Source organism: Choloepus didactylus, chromosome 1, assembly GCF_015220235.1.
Source record: "Choloepus didactylus isolate mChoDid1 chromosome 1, mChoDid1.pri, whole genome shotgun sequence".
NCBI classification, from domain to species: Eukaryota; Metazoa; Chordata; class Mammalia; order Pilosa; family Megalonychidae; genus Choloepus; species Choloepus didactylus.
In genome coordinates, this window is record NC_051307.1 from 181,452,054 (window position 1) to 181,469,602 (window position 17,549).

The 17,549-nt window shown below is 38.9% G+C and overlaps 1 protein-coding gene and 1 pseudogene across 14 annotated transcripts in view; one reads left to right on the forward strand and one right to left on the reverse strand.

Annotated features, from left to right (window-relative positions):
• RBMS3 (RNA binding motif single stranded interacting protein 3) overlaps positions 1-17,549 on the forward strand; it is a 734,276-nt gene that overhangs the window by 54,651 nt on the left and 662,076 nt on the right. The gene's annotated exons all lie outside the window — the stretch shown is intronic.
• On the reverse strand, positions 12,953-13,818 carry LOC119541978 (annotated as a pseudogene).

The following is a 17,549-nucleotide window of genomic DNA, read 5'->3' on the forward strand; positions in this document are numbered from 1 at the left end:
TTTGTTTTCTGGGCATAGCTGCATCCACATTTTCACTAACTAATTACACGTTTAAGTGTATGGACTAAACAGTGTATATACAATTCTTCTAAGCTCATGGCATAATTAAAATCTGAAAGGGCAGGAGATGAGTCAGGGCTCTGTTTTCCCTACAGAAGCTTTGAATAACTAGCAAGAAATGGCCGAAACATCTTTCTCAAAGCTCCAGAAAACAGTTACAGAACATCAGTTACAGGGTAAGAACCGAATCAAGAAAAACACCACTTGAAAGCAGTGCAATCTCCTGGTGCCCTGGCTGGCCCTTCCCCCTGACCCACTTCGCTGGCTGGGTGTGGTGTCGGCCTCTGCTTCCAGTGCGGACCCACAGTTCCAGTTCCGGAGGGAGAAGAATAACCCTCATGCACATACTGGGAGCACATATTTCTGGCCCAATCTATCCATTAGTGGCCTGAGGGACTTGCCCTACCAGAACTTGCCCTGCATGTAGAAGGCAGTTCACGGAACTCTCCTACAGAACTCTGGGACAGCAGTCAAGTCGTGCTGCCTGGGGGAAGAGACTGCCTGTTTTAGGACATACAAGTGCAGTGCCCAGGACCAGGAGGGAACTGTTTTCCAGGAAAGAGGGAATATCCATATTCATGTAACCAGGGGAATTCCTAGGGCCACATGCACATGCCCAGGATAAGACACAGGCACAGAAAAGATCCAAGGCCCCCTATGTTTGACCTGGTGCTATTCTTTCAACAGATTGTATTCATTTGTATGGAAAAGCCCCGAAAGAGCTGAAAAAATGTGCCTACATAGGTCAATCTGCAAAGAATGGAAAAGGTGCTTTTTTGTTTGTTTGTTTGTTTTCCCTCCATTTCCTTTTGTTTTTTTTATTTTATTTTTAAAATTTTTTGTTAGTTCGTGGCCTTCAAGGAAAGCTCTGTCATAACATTAACTGGATGCAAGCTGAAGGAACAGATGCCTCAAAATCTAAATACCAGTGATAAGACATTAAAATTTAGAATTGTCCATGTTTCAACCAGAGGTTTCAAAACATGCAAAGAAACGAAATGATAGCCTAGATAAAGGAGAAGGTTAAAACATTAGAAACCATCAATGCCAGATTTGGGACATACCAGACAAATAATTTTTTAAAATGTCCCCAAAATGCCCAAAATTGCTAAAGGAAAATATGGTCAGGGAACTAAAGGAAATCAGGAAAGTGGTAGATGAACACAACAAGAATATCAGTAGAGAGATGGACATTATGAAAAAGAGCCAAACAGAGCTGAAAACCATAGTAACAGAAGTTTAAAATTCTCAAGAGGGTTCAGTGGCAGATTGGAGCTGGCAGAAGAAAGAATCAGAGAACCTGAAGATAAGATAATTGAAATTGTCCAGTCTAGGGAGCAGAAGGAAGAAAGAATGCAGAAAAGTGAATAGAGCCTGAGGAACCGGTGGGACATCATCATGCATACACATACTTACGTTGTGGGAGTCCCAGAAGGAGATGAAAGAGACAAAGGGGCAGAGAAAATATTCACAGAAATGATGGTTGAAAACTTCCCAAATGTAATGAAAGACATGAATATATTCATCCAAGGCACTCAATGAATTCCAAACAGGATAAATCCAAATAAACTCACACTGTGGAATATTATCAAACTGTCAAATGCCAAAGATACAAAGAAAATTCTGAAATTTGCAAGAAAGAAACAAGGTGTCATGTACAAGGGAGCCTTAATAAGATTAAGTGCTGCTTTCTCGTTAGAGATAATGGAGTATAGAAGGCAATGGGATGACATATTTAAAGTGCTGAAAACAAAAAATTGCCAACCAAGAATACTATATCCTGAACACCTGTCTATCACAAATGTGGGAGAGATCAAGACATTCTCAGGAAAACAAAAGTTGAGGGGAGGAAGTTTGTAACTAGAGTAGCCTTATAAGAGATGCTAAAGAAACTTTTTGCAGGTTTAATGGAAAGGACAATAGAATGAAGCCATAAGAAATAAAGATCTCCAGAGAGAGTAATGACATGGGTAAACATATAAATGCCAGTACTATTGTATTTTTGGTTTGTTACTCCATTTTTTACTTTCTATGGGATCTAAAAGGAAAATGATAAATCAGTGGTTTTGGACTCATATTATATAAGCTGTAATTTATGACAAGAAATACATAAAGGTGGGGGGACAGAAGGGTATAGGAACATAGTTTGTGTATACTATTGAAGTGAAGCTGGTATCAAAGCAAATGCAATTGTTACAGATTTAAGATGTTAAATTTAAGCCCCATGACAGCTGCAAAGAAAATATCAGAGAATATTCAAACAGCTCATTAGAGACAGAAATTAGAGTACAGGTTGCCAGGGGAATGGGGAGTTGATGCATAATGAGTGTTGGGTTTCTTTTTGGGAAGATGGGAAAGTTTTAGTAATGAAAGGTGGTGAGGACACCACAATATTGTGAATGTGATTAATCCCATCCAGTGTCATGCTTGGGAGTGGTTGAGATGCGAAAGTTTATGTTGTAAATGAAATGAAAGAAAGACCAACTAAAGAGACAATGACAAATGCATTATCCTGGATGGGATCTAGTAAGGGAGGAGAAAATACTCAAAGGGACATTATTGTTACATATGAAAAAATTGGGATATAGACTGTAAGCTTTATATCAATGTTAAATTTCTTGAACTTGCTAATTGCACTTGGGTTGGTTACATCCGTGAATATCCTTGTTCTTAGGAAATGTGCATGGAAGTAGTAGGTGTTAAAGGAGAATGATATATATGACCTAAACTCAAGTGTTCAGAAAATGGAGGCATAGATGGTTAATTGGGTAGATAGATAGGGAGGCAGGGAGGGAGTGAGGGAGGGAGAAAGGAAGAGTAATTTATGGCAAACGTGGCAAAATGTTAAAATTGGTGGTTCTGGGCATCTCGGTAGGGGATAGGATTATGTTGGAGTTCTCTGTGTGGAGTTTGTATTATTTTAGTAATTGTCCTGTAAATTTGTATGTAGTTCAAAATAAAAAGTTATAAAAATCTGAAAGAGCAGGTGGTTGAGAGGTTCCAGTAATTCCTTGTGCTGCTGTAACATCAGAATCCAAATTTTAAAAATCATATCATATCCCAAAGTTGGCGTATTTTCGATGCCAATACAATGAAAGCCACAGAATTGGTTCTCCAGGAAGAGGGTCTATTGAAACACTAGAAATAATCTATTTGAGATTGAATCACAGAATAGTGTTCTTGGAAAACTGGATAAGATTTTGATGAATCCTTTCTTTTCTATCTACTCTTTTGTAATGAGCAGGTCATCACAGAGTATTAATTAGGTAGATTTATTGTTGTCTCCATTCATTCATTCAAGCAAAGTTAGAGTTTCAATGTTCTAGAATCTCTGCATCTGAGTAGTGAGTGGTCGTTTATACCCTAATACAGTTATACAATTTTGTTCCTGAACTAAAAGAGTCATGATTGGATCTAGAAAATTTGAGCCTATTATCATATTCACAGGATGTTTAAAAATTTTATTCATTTCCCCAAATTCCAATAGTTTATTCTCTGCAACTATTCAGATCTTTGTGAAGTGAACATCTTATCCTATGACAGTCACTGGGGACTATCACCGGGATAGACTAGGTATTCAGAGTTGTATGTCCCCACCAAGTAGATATCAGTGTTTGGACAAAGCACAAACCCAAACACTTGCAAAGGTTGCTCATAAAAGGCCCCCAAATACCTGATGTCAGAAAATACCACTGTGTGGTATTTTGGTCTCTGTTTCTCCACACTACAAATATCTGCCTTCCTGGATTCCCAATATCCTGTTTTCAGAGTGGGCGTTTGTTTACAGGGGCCAGCCGTGGTTTATAATTCCAGTTATGTTTGTCACTCAAAAGCTACATTGAACTATCTCTGTGCTGGATATGCTTTGGAGAAAGTAATACATAATAAGTAATATTTTAAACTAAACTGCTTTATCTAATTTATGAAATCATTTGGACTGGAAGTGACTTACAGTGAAACACATAGCTCATTCCCCTTTCCAGAATAGTGGGATAGATTTTTATTGTCCATAAAATCCATTCTGGGGGGGTATTTATTCTCAGCCTTCATTATCCAGTGATAGCAATTCCACAGCCTCCCTTGGCAGCCTTCCCTACTGCTGCACTAGCCTTTCTTATTAATCCTGTAATAATACCTTATGTTCTCTAAATATTGAAGCAGTGCTTAAGTTTCCCCTGCTAACTCATTCCTCCCTGCCCACCCCGTGAAATGCTTCTTGAGGGGGAGTAATTACGTGAGCATACAGCACCAAATGATGTGTTGTGCAGCCTCGTCCTGAGGCATTCCGCAAGGGGCTTGTTAGGATGGACGTTGTCAGTCCATAGAAAATTAAGCTATTAAATCTGCAGCACCAGGGTGGTGATTGAATTGCTTGTGCCACTGGGATGAAATTGCTTTGCATACATATGAAATCCACAGCCAGTAGTGCTTTTCCCTTTCTGCATGCTCGAATTATACTGTTAGATTAATACAATGATTTAGGGGCTATCCTGGCATGTTGGCACTAGTGTTGGGAAAAGGGCATGGGCTGGTCCCTGTCCTAGGAGGGGGGTGTGGGTCAGGATTTGTCCTAGAAATAGCACTATGGGGATTGGATAAGGAGAATCCTCTCCCATTTTTCATCGGTTTGTGTACTACCCATTTTTGGTGCTCTTTCCTATTTTTGTGTTTCCATCCACCCAGATTTTGTATGCTTTGCTTCCAGTGACCAGCACTTTGACTTTTTTTGGGTTTTCTGAGGCACCTGGGAATTCATGCCCCACCCTCCCCCAATGTATATGAAACCCCAGCTCTCTTGCCTTAACTTGGGATAAACTCTAATGTGTAGCTTACAGTCTGTAGTTCCCCCAGTGGGGTCAAACTGAAGCTACCCTCATAGAACTTCACTTGAAAAAGTACTCTTGCTTGGTTTCTTTCCCTTCCCTGCCCCCCCTTCCTCCACACCTGCTTACTAGTTTATCCTGGGAGCATTTCTCTAATAAATTTTGCTCACAAATCCTCATATCGTACTTTGCTTCTCAGGGCCTGACTTAAGACACCAGTCCTTGCTCTAGGATCTTCAGTGGAAGTCAGGCCCCCCAGCCTTGTGTGGTTAACTGACCTGATTTCCATGGAAGCTTTTCTCGTAGTAAACACATCTGACCCTGACCATGGAAATCACAACTGGTTTCAGGATTGAAAGAGGCTTACCCATATTGTTTCTTTGAGTTTTCTGAGATCCCAGAGCTTACTGGGTGTTCAAACTCAGAATGACCTCTTTTTCCCTTTGGAGTTTTTTTCAATTGCAACATCCCTGAATCTGCTTGTCCATCTATTAGAGAACAGACTATGTGCTGCCTCCAGTTATAGACTTAGTCTGTCAAACTGGATTCTTCAGGGGTCATCTGGTCATCATTACTCACTATAAGCAACTTTCATAGTGTCTTTCCATCCATAGCTGGCCAGTAAGTGTTTGCTGCCTTCTACTGACGAAAAGACTTACGTGGCAAGTACTTGCACGTTCGTGGTAACAGGGTCTTAGGCATGAGAAGGCTGCCAGATTTTCTCCTCATGGCTAATTCACTTTGATTTTGTCACTTGTTTCAAATCATTCAGCTCAGCTAAATAAAATGATGGTCAACTTATCTTTTTCAAGTCCAATGCATTTTATATCCCTAATCTAGTATGTATCAGAGTATTGGAATAACCAAAGACCAATGGCAAGGTAGGAAAGAAGGGATGTGTTTGGGGACAAAACAACAAGGACCATCTATGATCATTTTCTCATCTCCTTATGTGTCTTCATCCACAAATAGAATGTTTTTTTTTTTCAGGCATCTCTCTCTCTCTCTTTCTTTCTCTCTCACACGCAGAACATTTGAAGAATATTAACTGGGAAACATGCCACACCTTAGAAACAAATTTCTTTCCTAGAATGAAAGGTGACCTAAATATGATGTCATATTATCCCAGGGGCACCCAGTACAACTTGCCTCAACATGAATGTTCCAGAAGCTTTTACTGAAATTTAGAAAAAAACACTCTCATTGTGGTATCATTGTTTCCTTCAGTTCTGAACTCTTTAAATGAACACCTGTACCTGATGCATCCAGATATATGCCCTCTTTTAAGACTGCCTTACACAGAGTTGATGTGCCAAAAATGTTTTTCAAATTAACGTTGAATTTGAATAAACAAACAAGGATCAGATGAACTTGATATCTTGTCCATATTTCTTGTGAGCACAAAAAGCTGTTTTCCAAAGTCTTGCTCCAAATACATAATTGATAACAATGAAAAATAAATAAGGAAACTATATTTATGTTGCATGTTCCTGCAATCACTAGCAGACTGACTTTGAAATGAGAATTTAGAGTGTAATTGAATAATGACATTGTTCTGGGATGATTTCATACTCTTGTTCTGGACTTGCATATGATTTTGCTCGTTACTTTCTCAACAACTCTTTTAAATATATAAAAAAAATTCCGTAACAAGAAAGCCTAAGCTGTTGCTCAATAGACATGTATTTTTCTTCCATTGGTTCGTATCCACATTTATGTGAATACATGTGTAAGTATGTAATCTGTGTGTATAGTTATGTTTGCATATGCTACTTTTGTATCGGAAGAAGGTCTTTTATGAAGGTAATTTTATATGGAGAAGAAAGTCCTAGGAGTCTCAAAACTATAACTTAATCCATCTTCAGATCAGTTGTCTGCCCCTTTCGTGGCATGATCTTACCTGGTAGGTGGTTTCCCTGTTAGTCTTATCATCAGTGGTGAGAGTCAGTGATCCTTGGCATCCAGCACTGTCTGAAGGTTTTATGCCCAATTAGAAAGCAGGGGTGCAAGTATGCAATGTCAGCACTTGTAACACTTAGTACTGGGAAGAGGAGTTAGAGAAGTCATGGGGCTACATAAAAAGTATAATTTAAAAAAAAATCCCAATGTATTAACCCATTGTTCTTCTTGACCATGTCAGAAGAAAATATCAAAACAAAACAAAACTACTTTCAAGCTATTGGACAGTTTAACTTTTACATTTATAATGAGGCTACACTTAAGGCAATTTGGCAATAGCTTCTATTTTCAGTTGGCAAGTTTCCTTTCTGTTCAGGGAGGGTGCCTCTTGAAATATTCAGCTAAGAGTGATACCCGCAAATTGTGTCTCCAGTGCATAGTTGTTGAATAAGCAAAGATATGCAAAGCTGTTTTTGTTATTTTATTATGACAAGGCTATGATTTTTGAAATACCTAACAGACAGTTCTTCATAGAATAATCTGATAACCCTATTTAGTTTTTCTTTATGTCAGAAAAGCTTCCCCCGTGATCCAGTGAAGCAAGGAAATATAGTAAAGCAGAATAATTAAGAGCTCCGTGCTTCTGGAATCAGATTTAAGTCTAGTCCCATGACCTTGAGTAAGTTGTATGCTTTTAGGCTTTATTTTCCTCATTTGAACAGTGGTATTATATTTAGAAAGTGGAGGTGAGAATGAAAATAAAAATATGTCTAAAATGTTTAGCACAGTACCTGATACTTAGCAAGCATTCCATGAATAATGGTACTAGTGATAATATTAATAGTATAGCCATAGTTGTATTATTCTTTTGTTTTTATTATACATGGTTATTATCTAAGCTTTTCACAATTCCTATTTGCAATGCCAGTGTAACTTAGTGCTTTCAGTATGTTCCAAGAATGAAAATAAAGGTGTCTTCAAGAGTATGAAGTAGGCCTGTCTACTTGAATTAGTTCCTACTCCTAATTTTGAGTAAATATTTCTTAAAGTAATCTTTTGCATTATTTAGTAGTTTCCTTTTTCCCATCATGCAAGGATGTTTGAAAAGACTCTCATGTCTCAAGAAACAAATGGAGTTCTGTTTTTATATTCAGTTTAATAGATTTTTTGCTGGTTATGAGGCAGCAGATGATAAATCAAAAACTAATATTTCCAACACCTCAAAGAACAAAAGTCTGTGACAGGCTAAATGTTGACTTAATGAGGCTCATTGATGTTTTGTTCTAATTAGAGATAATGTAAATGTTCTGCAATTGAGACTTTTATTAAAGTCAGAACATGTGGTTGTTCAGACTTTCCTGCATTGCCCTTTAAAGAGGCATTTGAAGAAATTGGGAGTGTGCTGTCGCTGAAACAATACGGCTTGGCAGTGTATTGGTAACTTAATAAGTTCACCACATTTGTCATGCAGAAACTGTTTTATATGCAAAGCTGTCAGACAGATTGAGTATATAATTCTTCTTCGCATGAAATAATATGATAAAACTCCAGTATCAATTTGAATGCTGTGCCAGTGTATGGAATCTTTCATGCATAGGTTGGAATTGTTTTACAATGGAAGCATTGTTCAATGAGAAATACTCTTTTTGTAATATTCGTCACTTATGTTTTAATAGCCAGGCATTATCCTCCCAACTATTGATTTGTCTATTTTTTTCTTTTTACTTTTGCTGTTATCATACTGGAAAATGAAGCCTGCTTCTCACTTATGGTTGACATTTTTTAAATGGTTAACTGCTACAATTTTACTACACTCTCAGTATTGTAGGTATTTTCATTTTCCTACAAAAACTTTCCATATCGGATTTTGTCAGTTTTGTGACAGAGACAATATTTACCTTCTTGCAGTGATATAGATTCTTGCTTTTGATTTAAACCCTTTTGATAATGCTTCCTAATTTAATAATTTAAGTCTCAGTTCAGCACAGAGGAGAATTGCATGTGGTATGAGCCAATATAATGAATGTTGGCATGAGCAGTGGGAGAATCAGTGAGGAGAAATGTCAGACAAAACCCACAGAGCAAATCCCCGATGGTCTGGCCTTTGAATTTTGCTCAGTGCTGGACATCCTCAAAGAACTGGCCCGGCCATGTCTGTTTCAAGGTAAAAGAGAAAGAAATTGCTTCAAATAAACCTACAGCAAATGTGCTTAAAGCAGCTCTTTGCCAAGTAAGTTCCTGTTACAGGGTGGCCTGGAGCCAAAGCTCTTCCAAGCACTCCACTGCTACTTAATGTATTTGGTATGTGGGAGAAACTCGTAACTCTGGGACTGCCCATTGTACAGTGTCTGTCACGTCTGAAGGGTGAACATTCCAAAGACACACAGCTGCCCAACTCAGAACTCAACAAGGAGATGTGATTTCTTCACAGGAGAGTTTAAACAGAGTAGGAAGAGACCCAAAAGTACAAATATGAAGTTCTCTCTCTCTTTCCTTCCTTCCCTCCCTCTCCTGGTCCCCCTTGCTCCCTGCCTTTTTTCGCTGCCCTCGCCCTTTCTCTCTATTCCTCCCTCCTTCCCTCTCTCTCTTTGATTTTGTTTTTTAGTCTGTTTTGTCTTTAAAGAGAGTTCTATTCTAAGTGTATTAAAAATGATTAAAAATGTTCATGGAGATTCTTAGGCCTGGGCTTGGTAAACTTTAATTTTTCAGTAGATCAGCCTTTCGGATTTTTCTTAACAAAGACGACCAGACTGTTTGCATCCTGTGACTTCCTAGATAAGTCTCCATCTGGAATGTATTGCGCGTCGTTAACAAATATGTGTTCTCTATTCAAAACCATCTAAAAATAGTGCTCAAACAAGTAAGAAAAAATATTTTGACATGTTCTTCATGTTTTGTGTCTTAAGCACAGTTTGAAACAGGCTTTTTTGTTAATTTTCACAACCCCTTACTCTTGTGTGCATGTTCAACATATTTTGCTCATGGATGGCTTTCTGATCCAAAACATAATATAGCACTTGTGTTTGTTAGCAAGGCACTACTGTTATCACAAGTCAGCCTTCATAAAAACCTGCAATGCACGTATCCAGAGTGAAATATGCCATCAAGATCTACTGACACATGCCGATACTGATTTTCTTTTTTTTATGCAGCTTTAGGTGAAAAAACAAAACAAAATATCAAAAACAAAAACAAAAACACCAGCCAACCGGTGAGGTAAAGATGCAGGCGAAACCACAAGCAATCCTCTATGGCAGTGACTATAGTAAGACACCAAAGGATTACCTTCTAGGAAAGCTGAGAATGCTTTTAAGAACAAGAACCACTCCCAGAATTTATTAATCGGCTACATGTCTTAGCCATCATGGAAGGTATTTTATATGCCTTTCATTTAGTCCAGTAAAGAAGATATTAGTTACTCCATATTGCATATTGAGAAAACTGAAGCTTGGGAAGTTTGACAAATTGCCAGAGTTAAACTGTCTGATAAAAACCAAGATACTCAAACTCTGGCTTGAGGCCATCTCCTTTACCATTATGTGTCCTCTTTGGAGGGGGAAAAATTCTTAATCTTTTTTTATCAAACCCATACTTAAATAATTAGGAAAAAATGATGCTCAAATTCTGTGCGCCCTCTCCCTTTTCCTAGTGTTCTAACACTATTTAATGTTTAAATGAATAAAGATTTTTAAAATTTGAAACTGGTTTTAAAAAACATGCTGTCATTACAATTTCATTTTAATATGCTTGAAATTCTAAAATTGACCCTCAGACAATAATGTCTATACTATCTTTGATTATTCTTAACCTCCAATGCTTATCCCTTTTGTTATTTTGTGGAGATGATTAAGAACATACTCTAATGTAAGATTGGTGGATATTTATAAAGATGTTTATAAAGTAATGAAAACATTGCTATCACAGGCTTCATTTCCAGGAAAACAACAGATTGTTCTAGAACGATCTGATATGAAATGTTGAAAATTCTCCCATTCAATCAAAACTATTTCTACTACTAAAGAAATGGTACCTGTTTGGCCCAAGTTATCCATAAGACTTGGGAATATGCAAGGGAATGTTGTGTTTCAAAGTTTCACATGTGTTCTAATGTTGTATGTAGCTTCACAGAACCAAGGGCTGCTATAATGATAAAATCATCTTATAAACCTAAGACACAAATATGAAACAGTCTTACAACACTGCTTGTCTCTACTAGTGCTTAGTGTTCCCAGGCACATAGTTAAGGGAGGTGTTTGGCAAGGTTGATCTTTCTAAATTACATTTATGGTGCAAAATAGTGTCCTATAATCATGTGTTCTAGTTTGCTAATGCTGCCGGAATGCAAAACAGCAGAGATTGATTGGCTTTTATAAAAGGGGATTTATTTGGTTACACAGTTACAGTTTAAGGCCATAAAGTGTCCAAGGTAACACATCAGCAATCAGGTACCTTCACTGGAGGATGGCCAATGGTGTCCGGAAAACCTCTGTTAGCTGAGAAGGCACATGGCTGGTGTCTGCTCCAAAGTTCTGGTTTCAAAATGGCTTTCTCCCAGGACGTTCCTCTCTAGGCTGCAGTTCCTCAAACATGTCACTCTCTTAGCTTCTTCAGAGCAAGAGTCTGCTTTCAACGGCTGTCTTCAGAATGTCTCTCATCTGCAGCTCCTGTGTCCCTCTTGGCTGTAGCTCCTCTTCAAAATGTCACTCTCAGCTGCACTGAGTTCCTTCTGTTTGTCAGTTCATATATATGGCTCCACTGATCAAGGCCCACTCTGAATGGGCAGGCCAGCACCTCCCTGGAAATTATCCAGAGTCATCACCCACAGTTGGGTGGGGCACATTCCATGGAAACACTCAAAGAATTACAATTTAATTAACACTGATAGGTCTGCCCACACAAGATTACATCAAAGATAATGGCGTTTGGGGGGGATATAATACATTCAAACTGGCACATCATGTTTCACGAAAGAGCAAGTGATTTGAAAAAGAAGCAAATAACTCCATTGACTGTCTGATAACCTAGCTTAGAATGATACACCAGGGAGGGACTCAGGTCTCATTTTTGAGAAGAGTAAACTGAGGTTCAACAGCATCAAGTGACATACCTGAGACCTAAAGCCAATTAAAAACAGAAGAGCTGGGAACAAAACCTACATACATCCCCTGATCCCTGTTCCTTCCTCCACACCGTGACGGGCCCTCAATTTAAGCTTGCATGAACAAGTGCTGTGTCTATTTTGTCTTTGATTTGCATTCATTTTTGGGTGCCAACTATAAAATATCAATTCCCACATCTTAAATATTGTAAGTGAGGCTTAGAATGTATTTTATTTGTCATCTGTGAGTTATATAAAAACAAATGAAATGTTTCATACTTTATCAATTGTTGTCAATTGAGGCATACACAGAAAAAAAGAATAAGTGGCTTGCCTTCAGCCCAACAATAAGTCTCTTGTAAACTATAGAATAGAATCTCCCTTAGATCAGTGGTTCTCAAAGTGTTGTTGGACCAGCAGCATCAACATCACCTGGGAACTTTTTGGAAGGACAAATGACTGGACCACTCAGACCTACTGAATCAGAAACACTGGGGCTGGGGCCCAGCAATCTGTGTTTTCAAAGCTCTCCAGACAATTCTGATGCATGCTCATGTTTAAGAGCCACTGATCTAATTTAGATTATACTGATGTAGGATTCCCCCCTCCTCCCTCCTTTCTTGTCTCCTTCCCTTCTTCCCACCCTCCTTATTACATAAATACTTGAGTTTTTTGTTTTGCGTAATTAGTGCCTTTTAAATATATAGTTACTAAGCATCCACTCTAGCACCATTATTCTGGACTTCTAATATAGTTAGGAACCAATTTTGTCTTCCTTTGTGGATGAACGGACCAGAATCATGATATTTTTTTTTTAATTTACAAACAAGATTTAATAATGCTCACAAGAATAGTTTGCCCCCAAATAGGAAAACTGCACATGGCTTTCTTTCAAAAAGTTGCAAAATCAGTGCTTGAAAATCCAGCAGGTAAGCTGCAGGACTAATAGCATCTGCTTTTGGAACTATCTGCTAGCAAAGTCAGCAGGACTGTGTCCAGGAAACCTGTTTTCAGGGAGTGGGGGAAGGGTGCTATTTGCATCTCGTATTGCACTTCTTCCCTTCAGCCACCCTCAGTACCACCTATTCATCATGAAATTTTCATAGTGGTAATCATTGGTGGCTTCTCGTTAGCAGGACATGTGTGGTTAGGAGGGGACCACTCAGGCTCTGGCTTCTCCGTGTTGCCCACTCTCAAAGGCCAGGCTTTGGGTTCTTTTTTGTTCCTTTGTATGGGGGCATTGAGCTCCTCATGATAAAATCAGTTGTGCTGCACATAATTTACAGCCATGTTAGTGGGCACGAAGGATGTCTCACTGTCTTTCTTCTTGTTCTGCTGCTTTGCCAGCAGACAGGCCTTGGCATCCTCCATGGAAACGATATTTTTAATCATAGCATTGATGCCAAGGTCCACCTCAGGATGGAAGGTCCACCTGTGGATGGAAAGCATCTCCTCAGTTTTCTTTGCTGAGGAAACATGGATATTTTCTGGGAGATCATAAAGACAATCCTCCACATTCTTCAGCTTTATTTTCTGTTCCTCCTGTTCCACAATCCCTTTCTTCTTTTAAGCTCTATCTCAATGTACTTCATCATGTCCGCATCCTCATCCCTTCAGTTGGTTTCTGCAGAAAATGACGTCCCCAGGTGGAGGTCTTCCTCTTCACTAATCTTATCTTTGCCCATCTCCTTCAGTTTCTTCATGTCCACCATACGACATGTCTGCATCTGAAAGGGATCATCCACTGGAGTGGTCTCTTCCTGCACCTTCTCTCCTACCAGCAGGGCCACAGCACTCACCCCATTGGGCCGCTTCCTCAAATTCTGCACTTCTGGGGTCTCTTCCAGTTTTAATCGAACGTCCCTCTGAGTCTTGCTCCTCCTCCTTTGACTCAGAGTCAGCCCGGCACTAGCGAAAGATCTTCCCAGTGGCCAGCATGCTGGTACCAGGCCCCCTGGGGTCCAGCTGGCATGCCACCATGCAGAGACTCCATTAACTTTGATATGATGGTTGGCAGTTGTTTTCCTTGCTAATTTCAAATGATTGCCTTTCCTGTTTGTCTCTGCCACATTTGCTACTAACTAGTATCTTTTTTGGCCAATTAGTTGAACAATTAGGCTGATTCACTGAGAGGCCAGCCACCGAAAGCTGGACGACTCCAGAATCCCCTCACTCTTGTTGCCCTTTCACCCCTGCCCATGCCTCTCCTAGTTGGAGAATCCTGCTTCTCTAGGATCTATGCCATCCTACTTTTGAGATAAATAGGGAAGCCTCTTTCCTCCAGCTCTAGGCCTAAATTCCCTTTTCCCCAACACTAAATTCGCTCCATTATCTTTGTCTGGCCAAAGAAAGCTCAAGACAAATGGCATTTGCAAATGAAAAGAATCTTTAGGACAAAGGCATTGGAGTGTGCCTGATAGGAAATCAGCGTTTTCACATCCAGTGTTTGGTATGCTTTGGGGAGCTTGAGGAATGGCTGCAGTTTCTTACAGACACGGAATTTTCGGCCTGTATTTCTGATCTTTTGTTGTTCAGAAATGGTTGGAGAGTGCTATGTTGCAGAAGAACCATTAATCATGATTATTAAGCAAAGGAATAGGAGAGCTTCATGGCTGTTTGCTACTTAACTCCTAACAGCACTATGAAGTGGATAGACCCAAATAGACCTTTCCACAGTCTTAAAAAGAGTAGAATGATGTTGTCAAAAAGACACATCTTTTTAGTGAGGGAGCTAATGGTATTAAATAAGCAGTTGCCTAACAAGTACAATTCTAAGAGTCATAAAGAACTGCTCTCTGAAATAGTATGGTCCTGATAAATCTCCAATGCATGTACCTTGCAATTTGGCTGAGGGCAGGTCTCTACTGATATCTTTCTTCTGTCAAAGCAGAGTTCTCCGAGTGACAGGGCCTGCCCTAAGATAGGAGAAACTTCAAAGACATGTAGGTAGGAATTTTAACAGAGCTTGTATGTTGTGCCAGTTTGAATGTATTGTATCCCCCAAATGGCATTATCTTTGTAGTTCTGTGGGGCAGAAGTTTTGGTGCTGGTTAGATTTGCTTGGACTGTGCCCCACCCAGCTGTGGGTGATGATTCTGATGAGATGTTCCCATGAAGGCGTGGCCCTGCGCATTCGCGGTGGGCCTTGATCAGTGTGGAGCTATATAAATGAGCTGACTCAAAGAGAGGGAACTGAGTGCAGCTGGGAGTGATGTTTTGAGGAGGAGCAAGCTTGCTAGAGAGGAACATCCTGGGAGAAAGCCGTTTTGAGGCCAGAGCTTTGGAGCAGACGCCAGCTGCCTTCCTAGCTAGCAGAGGTTTTCCGGATGCCATTGGCCATCCTCTGGTGAAGGTACCCGATTGCTGAGGTGTTACCTTGGACATTTTGTGGCCTTAAGACTGTAACTGTGTAGCGAAATAAACCCCCGTTTTGTAAAAGCCTATCCATCTCTGGTGTTTTGCATTCTGCAGCATTAGCAAACTAGAACATATGTCTTCCCCTAGAACTGGCTACATAATTTGGGGGGCTTGGTACGAAGTGAAAATGTGAGGCCCCATGTTCAAAAAGTATTCAGAATTTCCAGATGGTGACAACAAAGAATTAAATCAGAAGTGGTGTCCTGCTGAGCGTGGGGTCCTGTGCATAGGTCTTATGCTCATCAACAGCCCTGCTTTCCTCTTACTGCTTTTCTCAAGATATTCTCTCTTTTTTTTGCCCTGTATACATCGCCATTGGAGTGCCATCTTAGAACAGAGTGCAATTTTGTAAAGTCTTATTTTGACATCATCTTTTAAAGTTCTCTCCTGACTTAAGATTTGAAAATGAAGAAATACCTTCTCAAGCAGCCAAATATATTGAAAGTTCGATGTGTCTTAAAATCGTATTCATCTATCCCTTTGTCACATGCTTTATAGCGTTAATTCCAAGTCTGTACACATGAGAGTCCTTCTATTTAAAAGTAAATGCCCTGGAAGCAAAGTTAGTCTTATCAGCTCTCCTAAAACCAATTCTACTTTTTGTAAGATGTCAAATAGCTCACATAATTTTATGTGCTTTGCTTTTTGGCTTTCACAAGATAATTACATCATAGCGGTTTAGTAGCATGATGGAAATGGTAGTAAATAAAGTACATTTTGTGTTTTCTATCACCTATTCCCATTATTTATCTCCTATTTTTTAAAAACCTTTTAGATTTGGAATAAGATAAATCTGTTTTAAGTAGATAAAAAGATATCTGTATTTGATTACTTTTAAAACACATTCTTATATGTTGTATTAGTTTTCAATTGTCAGATATCATTGTCTAGGCTCCATATTACCCTTGCAGTGAATAGGAGGAACTAACCACTAGTAATAATCCTTTTGCTTGTTGGAGGAAAATAATTCCCTATATATATTTGTGGATCTATACAATGCTGTTACATAAGCATATATATATGAAGTAAGTAAATAAGCAGTGAAATATTTCCTTTTAATACATTAAATTATTAAATGGTAACTGCATAAAAATAAGAAGAAATGTAAAAGAATCACAATATTACATACATTTCCTTTTTTAATTCTGTAGAACTCTGTGAATTAGGTATTCTCACCCTTTTTTCAGGTAAGGAAAGAGATTCAGGGAAATTACACAAACTGCCCAGTGTCACACATTGGAGGGTCCAAAAATGTATCTGGATTAATTCTGAAATATATGCTCTTTCTATGCTACCCTGAGGTGTCCAGCAAATCATTAAAAAAAATTTTAAGTTTTTTTTCTATTATTTTTTTTCTCCTACTCTATTTCATTAAGTAAGCCAAGTGACAAATATCAATTTGACCAATAAGTTTATTAAAGATCAAGGAGGTAAGCTGACTTGCCTGAACTTGCTGAGCTCTGGAGGAGCAGCTCGGAGACTGGAATGTTATGCCTTGACCTCCAGTTTTGTGTCCTTGCCCCTAGACTACTCCGTCTCTGCTTGACTTCCCTTTGTGTTATTACTCTTAACTAACACATGTGTTTATCTTAAGTAGTTCAAGATCCCTTATAGGAGTCTTGACCTATTTAACTTAACATGTGTAGAATTATTATTATTTTCCTTCTTCCACCACCTAAAATAATAATTATCCTCAAACAAGGGAGGTGAACCATGGTCATTTTCATTTTGAGAACCTAGAAACTGAGCCCTTTACTTTAGGGACCATGCCAAACACTGCTAATTGGATTTCATTTAATTGGATTAAACCTAAAGAGGCGCAATTTCTCTTATCTGTATAACCTCACCTCTCTTGTTTAATCTTTATAAAACATCATGTATTTGGTAAGATCATATCCTTGGGGACCCAGTTGGGGTACTTGGTGACTGTAGAGAGGTTTGAATGTCAGATAATGATAGTGATAGCAAGTGAATTTTCACAGTAATAATGTAGAATAACTCAAGGAGAGACTGCTAAATTCTGAGTTATTTCAAGGAGTAAGGACTTCAAATGTGAACAGAAAATAGATCCTGACTTAGTGGATCACCCCGGGGGATTTAGACCTAGTTCTTTTGACCACTCACACGTACACTGAAGAGTTCGCCAATCATAAGACCAGCTTAGATGCCTATTTCAAATGGATAGAAAATGGTGCAAATTTATTGGTTTGATTGTATTTTTAGCTGAGTGCCTTTCTGGATTTGGAATATGC